We start from the raw sequence: 19,820 nt of genomic DNA, 5'->3' as shown, positions 1-19,820 counted from the left end.
GTAGCAGATCTAAGATAGCCTGCTCCCTGGTTGGTTCCGCAACATACTGTTCGAGGAAACTATCCCGGATACACTCTATGAACTCCTCCTCAAGACTACCCTGGCCAATTTGCTTTGTTCAATCAATATGAAGGTTATAATCAGCCATGATTACTGCCATTCCTTTATTACAATCCTCCATGTCATAGAGAGCTCAGGTGATTCCTTCTATTTTTGTGGGTTGTTTGTGATTGAGCCTGCAAGAAAGAAAGATCTTGTAATTATATAGCACATTCAACAACCTCAGGATGTACCAAAGTTTTTTACAGCCAATTAAGGGGAACAGTAGTATAATGGTTATGTTACTGGGCTAGTAATCCAGAGGCCTGGACTAATGTTCGAATCCCACAACAGCATTCAGCTAATTAAATAAATTTGGAATTAAAAAAAGCTAGTATCAGTAATGGTGACCATGAAACTACCAGATTGTCATAAAAACCCATCTGGTTCACTAATGCCCTTTAGGGAAGGAAATCTGCTGGCCTTACTGTGAGTCCAGACCCACAGCAATGTGGTTGACTCTTAACTGCCCTTTGAAATAGCCTACTTATCCACTTAGTTGTAACAAACTGCTGCAAAAAACAATAATCAGAATAAACTGGATCGACCACCCAGTATCGACCTAGGCACTGGCTACGGACATGTCAACGGCACACCCAGCCCAGCCGACCGGGCAAAGTCCTCCTCACTAACATCTGGGGACTTGTGCCAAAATTGGGAGCGCTGTCTCACAGACTAGTCAAGCAACAGCCTGACATACTCGTACTCTTAGAATCATACCTTTCAGCCAAGGTCCCAGACTCCTCTAACACCATTCCTGGGTATGTCCTGTCACACTGGCAGCACAGACACATCAGAATTCACGGCACAGTGGTATACGGTCAGGTGGGAGTGGCCCTTTGAGTCCTCAATATGGACTTTGGACCCCATGAAGTCTCATGGCTTCAGGTCAAGTATGGCAAGGATGCCTCCTGCCTAACGCCCTCCCTCAGCTGATGAATCAGTATTCCTCCATGTTGAACACCACTTGGAAGAATCACTGAGAGTAGCAAGGGCACAGTATGTATTCTGGGTGGGGGACTTCAATGTCCAACAGCAAGAGTGGCTCAATAGCACCAGTACTGACCATACTGGCTGAGTTCTGAATGATATAGCTGCCAGACTGAGCATGTGGCAGGTGGTGAGAGAACCAACTTGAGGGAAAAACCTACTCGACCTGATCCTCAACAATCTACCTGTGAGTGAATTGAAATAGTTAAGATGGTCTTTAAAGGTAGTTGAACATCATTTTACCACCTACTAACCATTTTTCCAACTTTTTCATGAGGTTCATGTCACTCGGGGATCACGTCAGGTAAGTAGGTCGGGTTTTCAACAACTCTCCATTGCTTTGAATAGGTGACAGCTGAAAAAGTGGTAGAAAATCTACTATTTTACAGCTGTTCACTTTCTAATCTTAGAAGCGGGAGCTTTTAAGATTTGAAACACGCTGCTTTAGGAAGGTTGGAAGTGTTTGCAGTAATCTCTCTATCCAGTGTCACCTCATTGGAGCAACCTCTGTCACCTTTGACAGATCGCTTCTGTCATCTCAACTTCAGCTGCCATCTACTCCAGCAGCATCGATGCCCTTGAAAAAAACTCACCTTGGTCCTCAGAATCCCATCACAGTCAGCACAAACACCGACATCACCATGCACACCACAAACACCAGGCACACCACAGCCACCAGGCAAACCAGCAGCACCAACAATACCAACCTTCTCCGCAATCATCTAATGCTGCACAGGACATGGGGCATCAGTACTTGACCACATTGCTGCTCGGGACACCAGTGATGGTCTCACCATGGCCACATTTACTTCACTTGACGCTGTGCACCCTGATGCGCCAAGTTGGCGTCACCCCACACCAGCTCCATAAACCATTCCTGCAATGTTCAACCCATTCCTTTCACACTCATCGCCATTGTGGGGGGCTGCCCTTATGTCTCACTAATCACTACAACTCATTAAGCCACTTCCAAAGGTGCACACAAATTTGGCCAAGAAGGCAAAGTGTTCAAAATAAAGATTTCAATGTTTGACAACACATTAGCAGAAACTCTACATGAAATTAGCTAAAAGACCCAAGTGCCTACCCTTGTGTGTTGTTAGTTGGTATGATTGGACAAGGATGATGGTGAGTGTGAAGGATGGCTAGTGAGATGGGGATGTGATAATGTAGATAGAGAGAGAGGGATGGGTGGAGGTGCAAGGTAAGTTGGTGTGAGTAAGGATGTGCAGGAGTAGGGTAGGGAAGGCAGAGTGATGGGGATGTGGAGTGGCACAGCAGGATGAGGTTGAGTGTGGCTTTATAGTAACATTTTGTGATCTAGTGAGATAATTGAAAGGTTTGCACCACTGACCACATCCCTGCTTATGTCCTCCTGTGCAATGTGCAATCAGGCTGCATTGGTATCCTCGGGAGGTCTCTTCTGCCCATTGGAAGGGAAGAGAACCTCTCTGCATGCTATGACTCCCTCCATAAGCATCCGGAGGGATTCATGGGAGAGCCTGGGTGCAGCCACGCCCCTCTGTGCAATGCTTGTCAGTCTTTGCATCACCTCAATGCTGCAGAACACTGACAGCACAACTGTCAAAATGAATGTGGGCATGGCTCCTTTAAGGAACCCTTCTGTTGATGCATCATCAAATGACATCATCAGATCCGCTTCCTTTTAATGGGCTGGGAACCTCGCAGGGCGGGCTTAAGAAGCCCAATCAGGGCAAAATCAAGTAAACAGAGCGCAATGGAACCAGGAGCAGGTTCGCAGCCCACCACCTACCTCGGCCACACTTAGCCCACCTCGGTAGGTGAAATTGAGGCCCTTGTGTCCTCTATGAATCTCCATCAAATTCAGCAGCAACTTTCTTGACATCTACCACTTTTCTCCACCAATAACCATGATCTCGGCATAATGATTACTACATTCCTTTCCAGAAGAAGCACATGAATATTGGGCCGAATGATCATTTTCTTTACTGCAAATTCGGTGAGTCTTTCCTTTTACTCTGGTAACATGCCCTCGATTGTGGTAGACTTCCATGTCCTCTGTACGGTGTCAGCTGTGGCTCAGTGGGTAACATTCTTGCCTCTGAGTCAGCAGGTTGTGGGTTCAAGTCCCACTCCAGAAACTTGAGCACAAAAATCTAGGCTGACACTCCAGTGCAATACTGAGGGAGTGCTGCACTGTCGGAGGTGCTGTCTTTCGGATGAGATGTTGAACCGAGGCCCCGTTTGTTCTCTCAGGTGGAAGTAAAGGATCTCATGGTACTATTTGGAAGAACAGCAGGGGAGTTATCCCTGATGTCCTGGCCAATATTTATCTCTCAATCAACATAACAAAAACAGATTATCTGGTCATTATCACATTGTGGGAGCTTGCTGTGCGCAAATTGGTTGCTGCATTTCCTACATTACAACACTTCAAAAAAATACCTCTTTGGCTGTAAAGTGGACATGAAAGGTTCTATATAAATGCAAGTCTATCTTCCTTTTGTTGTGTATGTATAACATAAGTATACTCCCTGTACACTCAATGTACAGTTACATAAGACTACTGGATGTACCTTCACACTGTATACACTATGCTGGTACCACCAGAGGGTGCAACTGGTGGAGACCTAGGGGTCACCTGTACATGACAGGTAACCAGGTATAAAAGGGAGCTCACCATACTGTACCCTCACTCAGGAGCTGCAATAAATGGGCTAAGGTCACCACAGTTCAAGTACAATATCTTGCCTCATGGAGTCATTACTAGAGTGCTTACAGACACAATACATTTCTTGATCCTTTCCAGCTTTTTGACCACACCTTCTCCGATTCTTGTCTTCAAAGGATTTGCATCAGAGGACATTAATAATGTAGTCGGGTTCATTCTAGCAGACTTGATGCCAGAGAAATGCTCATGTTTCTGTTCAAACATTTCCCAAGTCAAGGACGGCTGATCAAGAATCGTTATTGTCTACCTTGGTCTCTAGTTGTATAGATTACCTTATCTCTCTTGCCAGACATACTACCCCGAAATTACAGGTGCCTGGCTGACCTCCCATCTTCCACCCTTTGTACACTTCCACTCATCCAAAACTCAGCTGCCTGTATCCTAACTCGCACCAAGTCCCTTTCATGCATAACCGCTGTGTTCACTAACCTACACTGGCTCCCAATCCATTCATGCCTCAATTTAAAAATCCTCATCCTTGGGTTTAATTCCCTCCATGGCCTCGCCCCCCCCTCCTCCCCCTATCTCTGTAATCTCCTCCAGCCCCACAAACTTCTGAGAAATTTGCATTCCTCCAATTCTGGTCTCTTGCACATCCCCTATTTTCATTGCCCCACTATTTGGCGACCATGCTTTCAATTGCCAAGGCCCTAAGCTCCACAGTCCCACCCTAAACCTCTCTGCCTATCCACTGCTCTCTCCGCCTTTAAGACACTCCTTATAACCTATCTCCTTTACCAAGCTTTTGGCCGTCTGCCCTAATATCTCCTTATGTGGTTTAGTGTCAAATTTTACCTGATTGATCTCCTCTGAAGCACCTTGGGATGTTTTACTTTGTTAAAGATGCTATATAAATGCAATTTTTGCTGTTATTGTTGTTGCGATGTTGCATGTTTAAGTGCCAGTCGGCAGCAACCTGCATTAAACAGTCAGTCTAGCACTAATATTGGGAGGATTTTAGAATTCAGCAAAGGAGGACCAGGAAATTGATTAAGAAAGGGCAAAATAATATATGAGAGTAAATGAGCAAGGGACATACAAACAGATTTTAAAAGCTTCTATACCTATGTAAAAAGGAAAAGATTAGCAAAAGTAAATGTGAGTCCCTTACAAGCTAAGACAGGAGAAATTACAGTGGGGAATAAGGAAATGGCAGAAAATGGAAACAAAAACTTTAAGTCAGTCTTCATGGAAGAAGAGGCAAAGAACCTCCTGGAACTCGTGGAGAACCAAGGGTCTAGTGAGAATGAGGAACTGATAGAAATTAGTATTAGTAAAAAAATAGTACTGGCGAAAATTAATGGGACCATTGACACGCTTCCAGAGACGCCTTGTAAATACTGACACAGTTCCAGGGAACCCCTGTAAATATTGACAAACTCCCAGGTGTTATGTCTCAAATAAAGCAACGTGACTGAGTACTGTAGACTTGAGTAAGTGTGACCTTAGTCTCTTTATTCTGACTCCAGAGTGCTGGCACAGGATGGGTGGCCTGCTTAGACATGCTTGACAAATCTTCTGGAATTTTTTGAGGATGTTTCCAGTAGAGTGGACAAGGGAGAACCAGTTGATGTGGTATATTTGGACTTTCAGAAGGTGTTCGACAAGGTCCCACACAAGAGATTGATGTGCAAAGTTAGAGCACATGGGATTGGAGGTAGTGTACTGACATGGATTGAGAACTGGTTGTCAGACAGGAAGCAAAGAGTAGGAGTAAATGGGTACTTTTCAGAATGGCAGGCAGTGACTAGTGGGGTACCGCAAGGTTCTGTGCTGGGGCCCCAGCTGTTTACATTGTACATTAATGATTTAGATGAGGGGATTAAATGTAGTATCTCCAAATTTGCAGATGACACTAAGTTGGGTGGCAGTGTGAGCTGCGAGGAGGATGCTGTGAGGCTGCAGAGCGACTTGGATAGGTTAGGTGAGTGGGCAAATGCATGGCAGATGAAGTATAATGTGGATAAATGTGAGGTTATCCACTTTGGTGGTAAAAACAGAGAGACAGACTATTATCTGAATGGTGACAGATTAGGAAAAGGGGAGGTGCAAAGAGACCTGGGTATCATGGTACATCAGTCATTGAAGGTTGGCATGCAGGTGCAGCAGGCAGTTAAGAAAGCAAATGGCATGTTGGCCTTCATAGCAAGGGGATTTGAGTACAGGGGCAGGGAGGTGTTGCTACAGTTGTACAGGGCCTTGGTGAGGCCACACCTGGAGTATTGTGTACAGTTTTGGTCTCCTAACCTGAGGAAGGACATTCTTGCTATTGAGGGAGTGCAGCGAAGGTTCACCAGACTGATTCCCGGGATGGCGGGACTGACCTATCAAGAAAGACTGGATCAACTGGGCTTGTATTTACTGGAGTTCAGAAGAATGAGAGGGGACCTCATAGAAACATTTAAAATTCTGACGGGGTTAGACAAGTTAGATGCAGGAAGAATGTTCCCAATGTTGGGGAAGTCCAGAACCAGAGGTCACAGTCTAAGGATAAGGGGTAAGCCATTTAGGACCGAGATGTGGAGGAACTTCTTCACCCAGAGAGTGGTGAACCTGTGGAATTCTCTACCACAGAAAGTTGTTGAGGCCAATTCACTAAATATATTCAAAAAGGAGTTAGATGAGGTCCTTACTACTAGGGGGATCAAGGGGTATGGCGAGAAAGCAGGAATGGGGTACTGAAGTTGAATGTTCAGCCATGAACTCATTGAATGGCGGTGCAGGCTAGAAGGGCCGAATGGCCTATTCCTGCACCTATTTTCTATGTTAGACAGTGCTCCCAAGGGATGCTGGGATCCCTTGGGACTCCAACAGATGCACCCTCTGGTGGCGGTAGAATGCTGGTTAGAAGGTGTTGCATATATAACATCACTTCCCCCCCCCCCCCCAAGTCAATAGTACACTTATTTACAGTGTGAGTCGACCTGGGGCTTTCTGCTCCCTAATCAATCGTCTCGGTACAAACTCAGGTGCAGGTGAGTTGGTTGGGTCTTCGCTGGGTTGCTGCGCCGCTGGCCTTGCTGGGTTGCTGAGGATGATGAGATCAGCTTCATGGTCAACCCTGATGTCGGTTACCACTTGTGTATGTCGGAGGGTCGAAGTTGTTGGTGTCCTGTTAAAGTTGCTCGTGCCTGTCTGCGAATCACAGTTTGGTTTGGTCCAAATGCTTTCTGCAAGTTAGTCCATTTGCAAGTTTGACCTCAAACACCCTACTCACTTCTTTGGCTACGACAGTGCCAGCAAGCCAATTGGGACCGTGTCCATAGTTGAGTACAAATAGGGTCATTGACTTCAATATCACATGACAAATTTGTGAGATCATAGTACATGCTTTGTTGATGCCGTCTGCCCTCGATGTGATCATGGAGATCAGGGTGGACTAGAGAGAGCCTTGTTTTGTGTGCCCTTTTCATGAGCAGTTCGGCAGGGGGAACCCCAGTGATCAAGTGGGGTCTTGTGCGGTTGCTGAGCAGGACTCAGGACAGGCGGGTCTGCAGGGAACCTTCCGACATGGATTTAAGCTTTGCTTGATAGTTTGGAATGCCCGTTCTGCCTGGCCATTGGATGCAGGCTTGAACGGGGCAGATGTGACGTGCTTGATCCCATTGCAAGTCATGAATTCCTTGAATTCAGCGCTGGTGAAGCATGGTCCATTGTCGCTGACAAGGACATCAGGCAGACCGTGCATGGCAAACATGGCTCGTAGGCTTTCGATGGTGGCAGTGGACGTGCTTACAGACATTATTACACACTCAATCTATTTTGAATAAGCATCCACAACAACCGAAAACATTTTGTCTAGAAACGGGCTCGCGAAGTCAACGTGGATCCTAGACCACGGTTTGGAGGGCCATGACCACAAATTTAGCAGTGCCTCCCTGGGTGCATAGCTCAGTTGAGAGCAAGTGTTGCATTGGCGCACATAAGACTCCAAATCTGAGTCGATGCCGGGCCACCACACATGGGATCTGGCTATAGCTTTCATTATTACTATGCCTGGGTGGGTACTGTGTAGGTCGCTAATGAATGTTTCCCTGCCTTTCTTAGGCAAAACCGCGCGATTACCCCACAAAAGACAGTCTGCCTGTATGGACATTTTGGCTTTGCGCCACTGGAACGGCTTGATCACTTCATGCATCTCCGCTGGGACGCTGGACCAGCTCCCATGGAGTACATAGTATTTTTGCAAGGGACAGTAAAGGATCCTGGCTGGTCCAGGTCCTGATCTGGTGGGCCATTTCGTGACTTTTCGTTTTTGTTTTGCAAGTCTGCAGGCTGTGCCATTTCCACCCCGGTGGTGGGCAATGGTAGCCGACTGAGAGCATCAGTGCAGTTCTCTGTGCCTGGTCTGTAATTGTAAGAGAAATTTGGCATTAGGGGTACCAGCGGGACAAGGGTTAAAGTGCTGGTTCCTGCACTGGTCCATAAGGAGGTAAAATGCCTCTCTTCAGCCTTGTACCAAGGCTCCAGAAGTTATCAATTCAATAATATTCCGACAGGATACGATGTGAGAACCTAAACAGACATTGATAAGACCTTGCGAAGAGGCTCGAGGCGGACTCACAGACAACAAGGAGGATCAGGAAAGAGAGTGCGAACGGCTGAATGCGATACTCCTGGAATAGTCACCAGGGTTATCATGAAATGATAAAAGGGGGAAATGAGAATGGATACAGTAGGATTGTAAATGTGGCAGAGGGATGGAGATAGGGAATCATGGGAAAATAGCTAAAGAAATGTCAAGATGCAGACAACTGCAGAATCGACAGAAAAAAAAGGGGTTACCAAGAGTTGAGGTTGAGGTTAAACACGGGTCATGAGAAAGACGCAAGGCAGCACAAAGAAAGAAAGCAATCCTAGATAGGAGGGAAAATGTCACGGCTTTTACTGATAAGGAGGAAGGGAAACTAATTGGGTTCTTTACTGATAAGGGAAGACAGTGTAGCGAAGCTATAACTAACCTGACCCTGACACCAGCCCTAATTGGGAGACTTTCTTGCCTGCCATTGGGCGTACTCGGGGGGGAGGCAGAAAGGGATTGGATAGACCAAGTGCTAATCAAATGTATAACTGTTGTTGTTTCGCACTGAAAAGGGGCTTGTCCAGAGGAAGGTAAACAGGCTCTGATTGAGAGTGTTCCTTTGTCTTGACAAGTCCCGGCCGGAGAATCTTCAATAAAGGTCTTTTACAGAAAAGGCAAGGAGGTGTTCGCGTCAGTGTATTTGCTGAAACAGATTGAGGGAAAAAGAATCCGTATTAACATTTAGTGTCAGAAGTTGGATCTCAACGGACGACTGCCGAAAGCTTGCGAACTAAGAGCCGGACTAGCCTTGGACGAGACGGGAGGAAAGTGGCCACTGGAGTGAGTATCCTTTAAATACCACTTCAGTTTCCTTCAGTTCCAAAAGTCTGAGGAAAGTTTGGCCACTCGCTGGTTCTCAGGTAGTCTGAACGAGATCCAGGTCAATCTGGCGAATACCTTTTAACTTAGGAAATAAGTGTCCAAATCAGGTACGACGTCGACTTTGTAAATCACTTAGTCCGTCTAGGCGCTGATTGGACTTAAATAGACTATCGCGCGGCGACGCGAATAGGAAAACCGGGGGGGGCGACGCGGAGAGAAAGGAAAATAGACTATCGCGTGGCGACGCGAATAGGATTATCGCGGGGCGACGCGAGGAATTGTGTAAAATTAAATCGCGGGACGACGCGAGGAATTGTGTAAGGATAAAAGGAATTGTGTAAGAATAAAATATTTCTTTACCGCGGGGCGACACGGGAATGGGCAATCATGGATCCAAAAATAGAGCCGGCCAAAGAAAAAAATTAATTAATAAGCTTTGTTGAATGAAGAGAAACTTTTGTGAATGTCTGTCGTTGAGTGAGAGTCCTTGTGTGATTTTTTGACTGCGGAATGAATTTTTATGTTTTCATGTTTTTAAAAGCCTGTTTGGAAGAGTGGAGCAGCTGTTTGTTTATTTTAGCTCCACCTACTTCTCCAAACAGAGTGAAAGTTTTTTCAACCCTTTGTAGTGTTGTCCTGTATGTGGGAAGTTTTAAGACATTTTAAGTTAGAAACGCAGGTGTGGATTTATTCGGATGATAAGTTACGGAGCTAGGAAATGCACAAAGGATTGATTACATTGGGTTGAAAGACATAAATTTAGTCTTGGAATGAGATAAAGAATACCTTTGAAAAAAAGCTTCTAGCTCAAAAAAAAAAGAGTTTTAAATAAAGATTGAAATTACAAAATTTGAATTGGGATTTTGAGATATTAAGAGAAGGCACAGCAAAATACTGATGTGGATTCAAACTAAAAAAAAAATTATTAAATTGAATCTGATCTCTTAAAGAAAATAGGAGGAAATAAAACTAAAAGGTTTGGAAACAATCTAGAAATACCTTCACAAGAAAAAGATGAAGATGCCACTTTGAAAGTAAACAAATGATTTTAAATTAACAAATTTACAGAGACACGAGCCCTCCGTGTAAAATACAAAACCTAATTTGAAGAAAGGTGATCTGGAAAAAAGACGTAACGCACTAATTAGATGCTAAAAAAAAGGGGTGTTTGCGATGGAAAAAGACGTAACTTACTAAATACTAGTTGATATCGGCTGTGAAAAAGATATTGGTTTAATTGAAAAAAAAAGAACAGTAAAAGACACTCTCCATTGATAATGATTTTAAATTACGAGAAAGTTTCACTGCAGTTTAAATGATTTCCAAAATGGACATTGTTTATCAAGAAAAGTCCTGAACAGTCTAAACAAGCAGGAGGGTTTTGAAAATAATGAGAAGAAAAGATCTAAGCTATGCAAACTCAGCACAGAAAGAACTGGAAATGAGAGAATCTTACTAAATTTTAAAATTCTTATAGAAAATGGAACTGGCACAGATGTTTAGATTTTGTGCTGAGAGAGAAAAAACCCCACAAGATTTGCCCAGTGAACGGGACCGTAAAATAAAACGAAATGTTAGAATGTACACAGCGTGTGTGAAAATTGGATTTCAGTAAACAAAATAGCTATTAAAAATGTGTGGTCTCATTTTAAATCAATCAAAAAAAAAATCTTTGCCAATTAGATGTTAAGAAAACATTGGAGTTTACTCTAAAATGCCATCTTTCCTGATGAGAAGACTTTTGTTATGACGGCTTTACTAATGATTTCTGCTGTTTTAGCGGATTCCTAATTTCTAAGCAAGTATTGAAGGCACAAAGACTTAAAAAAAAAGAATTTTTCGGATGATTACGTGAAATCACGTAATGACATCAGACTTTCTTACAAACCTGTAAAGGAGTTAACCCTTTCCATTGACAGCTGTTTTATATTGGACATTATTAATTTGGATTTCTTAATAGAATAAAAAAGACTCACCTAACAGAGGAAATGGTGCGATAGTCAGAATAAAAATAAAAACAGAACTAGCCTATGTAATAATACTCGCCTGAAACAAATAAAAGAAAGATACTCAGACAAAACAAATTCAAGAGTTAAAAGCTAAGATAAATAAGCTGGAAGAGATTTTTTTTTAAACGGGGCCAGAAGGATAGTGCAGTGCGCAGCCATAGCATCATCACCTATGGCAATAGAGCCAATGTACCCCACGGTGGGTAAGTGTAGTCTACAAACCCAACCTCACCTTACCTCCGATTTCACAGAGTGACCGCAACATGCATGGATAAAAGATGAATAGACCAGAACCTAACACCTGGTGATGACCAGGATCTGTTTAAAATTTGCAGATAAAACACTCACCGAGATGGGACCGCAGCAGCTACTTCGACTCTGGAGACTCAGGATACTGGGAACCTTAAGACCCACGCAAGCACTGGATAATACATATGGACTACGAGAGATATAGCACACGCAGGAAAGACACAACTATATGAACTAGCTTTGTTTAATTTGACTGCCGAAATATGCATTCCAGCAGTCAAGGACTGGAGCAAGGACAGAACTTATTTTAACGCATGGCTATGTATAGTGTATTAAGTAAGGTTGTAATGCAGCAGGCTGCCGATGCCATGGGCACCAGTAGATTCGAGGACAGGAGCAAGTTCATAGGACCAAAAGGGAAAGGGCGCAGAAATCCAACTGGATGGAATTTCAGTTCTAGAAGCTCATGCCTGGGCAGACGAAGCTGCAAACAAGCAGCCAAATCCACCCCGCAAGAAACAGAAGGGTGGGAACAGAACGGAGCAAAAAGGGGGTGGGACCCCAGGATGTTTAGGAAAACTGGCCAGTGGGATAAAATAAAGACCAAGGGAGGTCTCTGGAATATAAGATGTATGTCCTGAAGCGTGACACGGAGATGCTGGTATTGATCATGCGCAGCGCAAACAAGAAGGAATACAACCTAAAAAGGTGGGCTAGTAATAAAAGAATCTAAAGAAAGGATATAATTTGGGGTGCGTCAGCGACTACTTATCCTAAACCTAATGGATATCATTTTTCCTAGCTTCTGTGGGAATTAAACTATAAGTCTATACCAGAACCTGACACAACGGATCCTTGAAGGCCCGGAACCCACTACCCTGAGATTTAATGTCAGAAATGGAACAGGGCAAGGTCGAACAAAAAGGGGAATACTGGAAACACTATGCGGCAGGGGTTACGACGATGAATTCCATAGGCCTGTATGCAATATACGACCGGGTTAACAACTTAATGGCGTAGTCTTGAGTGGTTTAGTGGGGAGGGACTTGGATAACCAAGCCCTACATGTGCGGTGGGGAGATGGCGCGGAAGGGGAACTGTTACAGATGGCCCATACATTACAGAAACATGCCAAGACAATAAAATTGATCCACGCAATGGGAAAAGATATAAGTAAACGATTACAGGCTGAGATAGTTTGCTCTGGGTATGGGGCCTGGATATTAAGTGAGGTACAACTTAATTTGGAGCAACTCCAGAATGGAGACATACCAGATTGGAACAAAGCTGTGGGACATTGGACTTAATATTCAAATTCACCCATGGATAAGAATAATATCACATGTACTTGTAGTAATACAGGGTCTGGTTCTGATGGTCATGATGGGATTAACATGTGCACGAATTAAACAGGCCAAACGATAAGTCAGGGCACGCACTATGATTAAGGCCATAAGGGATGAAAATTTAAGCAGTCCTACAGGAAGGACTTACCTTATATAACTCTGTGGGAAGGTTTCAGGAGGTCCCGAAGCTTGGGAGATGGCCACCCAGGTGAACGAACCTATCTGGAACTTGCCTACAGGGAGATCGTTATTGGGAAATATGGCCAGCTGGGTATATAGCCAAGGGCCAAAAGGGGGGAATTGTAAGAGAAATTTGGCATTAGGGGTACCAGCGGGACAAGGGTTAAAGTGCTGGTTCCTGCACTGGCCCATAAGGAGGTGAAAGGCCTCTCTTTGGCCTTGTACCAAGGCTCCAGAAGTTATCAATTCAATAATATTCTGACAGGATACGATGTGAGAACCTAAACAGACATTGATAAGACCTTGCGAAGAGGCTCGAGGCGGACTCACAGACAACAAGGAGGATCAGGAAAGAGAGTGCGAACGGCTGAATGCGATACTCCTGGAATAGTCACCAGGGTTATCATGAAATGATAAAAGGGGGGAATGAGAATGGATACAGAAGGATTGTAAATGTGGCAGAGGGATGGAGATGGGGAATCATGGGAAAATAGCTAAAGAAATGTCAAGATGCAGACAACTGCAGAATCGACAGAAAAAAAAGGGGTTACCAAGAGTTGAGGTTGAGGTTCACACGGGTCATGAGAAAGACGCAAGGCGGCACAAAGAGAGAAAGAAATCCTAGATAGGAGGGGAAAATGTCACGGCTTTTACTGATAAGGAGGAAGGGAAACTAATTGGGTTCTTTACTGATAAGGGAAGACAGTGTAGCGAAGCTATAACTAACCTGACCCTGACACCAGCCCTATTTGGGAGACTTTCTTGCCTGCCATTGGACGTACTCGGGGGGGAGGCAGAAAGGGATTGGATAGACCAAGTGCTAATCAAATGTGTTCTGTTTTGAAAATGAATAAGTGTTGTTGTTTCGCACTGAAAAGGGGCTTGTCCAGAGGAAGGTAAACAGGCTCTGATTGAGAATGTTCCTTTGTCTTGACAAGTCCCGGCTGGAGAATCTTCAATAAAGGTCTTTTACAGAAAAGGCAAAAAGGTGTTCGCATCAGTGTATTCACTGAAACAGATTGAGGGAAAAATAATCCGTATTAACAGTCTGTGGCGGATTGCATAGTTGTATGCCGACAACATGAGCGCCCATCTTTGGATGCGAGCACAGGCATTGGTATTAATACCTCTGCTCTCTGAGAATGGCGATATGAGTGGCTTATGGTCAGTTTCAAACTCTAACATAAGCCCAAACAGATACGGTGTATTTTTTCACTCCGTAAACGCATGCCAGAGCTTCTTTTTCAATGATGCTGTAGGCCCTTTCGGCCTTGGACAAACTCCTGGACACATAAGCGACCGGTTGCAATGTTTCCTATTCATTTGCTTGTTGTAACACACACCCGACCCCGTACGAAGACGCATCGCTAGCTAGCACTAAACGTTTACATGGGTCATACAGAACAAGCAGTTTGTTGGAACATAACACATTTCTGGCTTTCTCAAAAGCAGTCTCTTGTGATTTCCCCCATACCCAGTCATCTCCCGTGTGTAGCAACATGTGTAGAGGTTCTAGCAAGGTGCTTAACCCAGGTAGGAAACTACCAAAATAATTGAGGAGTCCCAGGAATGACCGCAGCTCCGTCACGCTCTGTGGTCTCGGCGCATTCTTAATGGCCTCCATCTTGACGTTGGTGGATCTGATGCCGTCTGCTGCGATCCTTCTCCCTAAGAACTCAACCTCTGGCACCAGGAAAACACACTTCGAGTGTTTCAACCTGAGTCCCACCCGATCTAGCCGACTTAGACCATCTTCCAGGTTTCGCAAGTGTTTGCTGGTGTCCCGACCTGTGATCAATGTGTCATCCTGTAAAACCACAGTGCATGCAACCGACTTTAACAGACTCTCCAAGTTCCTTTGAAAAATAGCCACGGCCGATCGAATTCCAAACGGGCATCTATTGTAGATGAACAGACCTTTGTGCGTGTTAATGCAGGTGAGGCCTTTCAAAGATTCCACCAGTTCCTGCGCCATGTAGGCCGAGGTCAGGTCCAACTTGGTGAACATCTTCCCTCCTGCCAGTGTCGCAAATAAGTCGTCTGCCTTGGGTAGCGGGTACTGGTCCTGCAGCGAAAAACAGTAAATTGTTACTTTATAGTCCCCACAAATTCTGACCGTGCCATCGCCCTTGAGAACCGAACAATCGGACTGGCCCACTCGTTGAACTCAACTGGCACGATGATACCCTCTCGCTGCAGCCTGTCCAGCTCGATCTCCACTTTCTCTCGCATCATGTATAGCACCGCACATGTCTTATGGTGGATGGGTCGTGTACCGGGAATCAAGTGGATCTACACCTTCGCCCCAGAGAAATTTCCGATGCCTGGCTCAAACAACGACGGGAACTTGCTCAAAGCCTGGGCACATGAGGCATCGTCGATGGACGAAAGCACTCGGTCATCCCAGTTCCAGCAGATTTTTCCCAGCCAGCTTCTGCCGAACAGTGTGGGGCCATCTCCACCACAGCCGCCCCATCACAGGAGACTTTTACTACTGCACTGCCAATTACAGGGATCAGCTGTTTAGTGTAAGTTCTCAGCTTGGTATGAATAGGGCTCAGCTTGGGCCTTAGTGCCTTGTTGCACCACAGCCTCTTGAAGGCCTTTTTGCTCATGATGGACTGACTTGTCCAATTCCACGGATGCTGGAATTCCGTTCAGTTCAACTTTTAACATGTTCGGTGGACATTTTGTGGTGAAGGTGTGTACCCCGTACACTTCTGCCTCCTCGGTTCGAGTTTCTAGTTCAGTTTGATCCGTCATGGATCGGTCTTCCTCTGCAAAGTGGTGGTTTGCAGTGTTTGCAGCTCGTCTGCACATTCGCTGGAGGTTCCCATTATTCCACAGCCTTTGCACACATAGTGTTTGAAGCAGCATTGATGGGCTCGATGATTACCTCCTCAGCACCAACAAAGTGTTGATTGCCTCGCATTCACACTTGATGGCGGACTCTGAGTCATCTGAGGTCGTGCAGCTGCAGGCGTGTACGTTCTGCCATATGCATTCCTGCTTTAAAACGACATTACTTTGTGTACAGTACTTGCCGATGCATCTTTATGTTTCAAAATTTGTTTGGTGTTATCGCTGGTGGGCATAAATGCCTGGGCTATTGTTATGGCTTTGCTCAGGTTCGATGTTTCACAGTCAGTAGTTTGCAAAGGAAAACCTCAAGGCCAATGCCAAGCAGAAAAAGTCTCTTAGCATTTGCTCCAGGAATCTATCGAATTCGCAATGTCCTGCAAGGGGCCTTAGTTCGGCGACGTAGCTCACCACTTCCTGGCCTTCAGACCGTTGACATGTATCAAATCGATACCTTACCATCACAACGCTCTCCTTCGGATTTAGGTGCCCCCGGACCAGCGTACACAGTTCTTCACACGATTTGGTTGTTGGTTTCACCGGAACAAGTAGATTCTTCATGAGGCCATAGGTTGTTGCCCCGCAGACGGTGAGGAGGATCGCCCTTCGTTTGGCAGTGTTCGCACTCCCTTCTAGGTCATAGGGCATGAAGTATTGGTCGAGTCGCTCCACGAAGGCTTCCCAATCGTCCCCTTCTGAGAATTTCTCCAGGATACCGACAGTTCTCTGCATTTTCGCGTGGTGGTTCGTTATCTAATACCGTTAACTATCTAAGGAAGAGGCATATAAATTGGCCAGAAAAAGCAGCAAACCTGAGAACTGGGAGAAATTTAGAATTCAGCAGAGGATAACAAAAGGTCTAATCAGGAGGGGGAAAATAGAATATGAGAGGAAGCTTGTAGGGAACATAAAAACTGACTGCAAAAGCTTCTATAGATATGTGAAGAGAAAAAGATTAGTGAAGACAAACGTAGATACTTTGTAGTCAGAATCAGGTGAATTTATAATGGGGAACAAAGAAATAGCAGACCAATTGAACAAATACTTTGCATCTGTCTTCACTAAGGAAGACACAAATAACCTTCCGGAAATACTAGGGTACCGAGGGTCGAGCGAAAAGGAGGAACTGAAGGAAATCCTCGTTTGTCAGGAAATTGTGTTAGGGAAATTGATGGGATTAAAGGCCGATAAATCCCCAGGGCCTGATGGGCTGCATCCCAGAGTACTTAAGGAAGTGGCCCTAGAAATAGTGGATGTATTGGTGATCATTTTCCAACAGTCTATTGATTCTGGCTCAGTTCCTATGGACTGGAGGGTAGCTAATGTAACACCACTTTTTAAAAAAGAAGGGAGAGAGAAACCAGGGAATTATAGATCGGTTAGCCTGACATTGGTGGTGGGGAAAATGTTGGAATCAATTATTAAAGATGAAATAGCAGCGCATTTGGAAAGCAGTGACAGGATCGGTCCAAGGCAGCATGGATTTATGAAAGGGAAATCCTGCTTGACAAATCTTCTAGAATTTTTTGAGGATGTAAATGGTAGAGTGGACAGGGAGAACCAGTGGATGAGGTGTATTTGGACTTTCAAAAAGTCCCACACAAAAAATTAGTGTGCAAAATTAAAGCACATGGTATTGGGGGTAATGTACTGATGTGGGTAGAGAATTGGTTGGCAGACAGGAAGCAGAGAGTTGGAATAAACGGGTCCTTTTCAGAATGGCAGGCAGTGACTAGTGGGGTGCCGCAGGGTTCAGTGCTGGGACCCCAGCTATTTACAATATACATTAATGATTTAGATGAAGGAATTGAGTGTAATATCTCCAAGTTTGTAGATGACACTAAGCTGGGCAGCAGTGTGAGCTGTGAGGAGGATGCTAAGAGGCTGCAGGATGACTTGGACAGGTTAGGTGAGTGGGCAAATGCATGGCAGATGCAGTATAATGTGGATAAATGTGAGGTTATCCACTTTTGTGGCAATAACAGGAAGACAGAATATTATCTGAATGGTGACAGATTAGTAAAAGGGGAGGTGCAACGGGACCTGGGTGTCATGGTACATCAGTCATTGAAGTTTGGCATGCAGGTACAGCAGGCGGTGAAGAAGGCAAATGGCATGTTGGCCTTCATAGCTAGGGGATTTGAGTATAGGAGCAGGGAGTTCTTACTGCAGTTGTACAGAGCCTTGGTGAGGCCACACCTGGAATATTGTGTTCAGTTTTGGTCTCCTAATCTGAGGAGGGATGTTCTTGCTATTGAGGGAGTACAGCGAAGGTTCACCAGACTGATTCCCGAATGGCAGGACTGACATATGAGGAGAGACTGGATCTTCTGGACTTGTATCCACTGGAGTTTAGAAAAATGAGAGGGGTCTCATAGAAACATATAAAATTATGACGGGATTGGACAGGTTAGAGGCAGGAAGAATGTTTCTATTGCTGGGGAGTTCCAGAACCAGGGGTCACAGTCTAAGAATAAGAGGTAAGCCATTTAGGACCGAGATGAAGAGAAACTTCTTCACTCAGAGAGTGGTTAACCTGTGGAATTCTCTACCGCAGAAAGTTGCTGAGCCCAGTTTATTAGATATATTCAAAGGTGAGTTAGATATGGCCCTTACGGCCAAAGGGATCAAGGGGTATTGAGAGAAAGCAGAAAAGATGTACAGAGGTTGAATGATCAGCCATGATCTTATTCAAAGGCGGTGCAGGCTCGAAGAGCCGAATGGCCTGCTCCTGCACCTAATTTCTATGTTTCTATATTTCTACTCGTCGCCAGTAGTTATATCTCAAATAAAGCAACGTGACTGAGTACTATAGACTTGAGTAAGTGTGACCTTAGTCTCTTTATTCTGACTCCAGAGTGCTGGCACAGCATGGGAGGCCTGCTTATATACAGTGCTCCCAAGTATATGCTGGGATCCCTTAGGACTCCAACAGATGCGCCTTCTGGTGGCGGGAGAATGCTGGTTACAAGGTGTTGCATACATAACATCACGGATCCCTCTATAACTATTGATACACTCCCAGGGATCCCTCTGTAAGTATTAACACAGTCTCAAAGACATCCTGGAAATATTGACACACTCCTCTGAAGCTCCTATAAATACTGACGCGCACACAGAGACCCCCTATAACTACTGACAGACTCCCAGAGACCCACTGCAAATATTAGCACACTCCCAGAGACCCCTTTAAATATTAATACACTGCAAGAGACCCCTGTAAATATTAACACACTCCCAGAGAACCTCTGTAAATATTGGCACACTCCCAAGGTCCGTCTGTAACTATTGACACACTCCCAGAGACATACTGTAAATATTGACGCACTCCTAGAGACACCCGATAAACATTGTCACACTCCCAGACACCTCCCATAAATATTCTCACACTCCTAGAGACCCACTGCAAATATCGGCACACTCCCGGAGACCCCTGTAAATATCGACACACTCCCAGAGACCCCCTGCAAATACTTAAACACTCCCAGGGAATCCCTGTAAATATTGAAACATGCCCAGGGAACCCCTGTAAATATTGGCACACTCCCAGGACTCCTGTAAATATTGCTCCAGTCCCAGGGAACCCCTACAAATACTGACACACTCCCAGAGACCATCTGTAAATATTGGCACATTCCCAGAAACCCCTTAAATATTGACACACATCCAGAGACATACTGAAAATATTGACACACTCACATAGACCTCCTGTACATACTGACACACTCCCAGAGCCCCTTATAACTATTGGCACACTCCCAGGGACCCCCTGTAAATATCGACACATTCCCAGAGACATCCTGGAAATATTGACACACTCCCAGAAATCCCTTATATACTGACACACTCCCAGGGACCCCCTGTAAATATTGACACACTCCCAGAAACTCCTGTAAATATTGGCACACTCCCAGAGATCCCCTGTAAATATTGTCACGTTCCCAGGGACATCCTGTAACTATTGATACACT

The sequence above is a fragment of the Pristiophorus japonicus genome, chromosome 12, assembly GCF_044704955.1.
Source record: "Pristiophorus japonicus isolate sPriJap1 chromosome 12, sPriJap1.hap1, whole genome shotgun sequence".
Classification (NCBI taxonomy): domain Eukaryota; kingdom Metazoa; phylum Chordata; class Chondrichthyes; family Pristiophoridae; genus Pristiophorus; species Pristiophorus japonicus.
The sequence above is the reverse complement of the archived record's forward strand: the minus strand, read 5'-3'. Positions refer to the sequence as shown.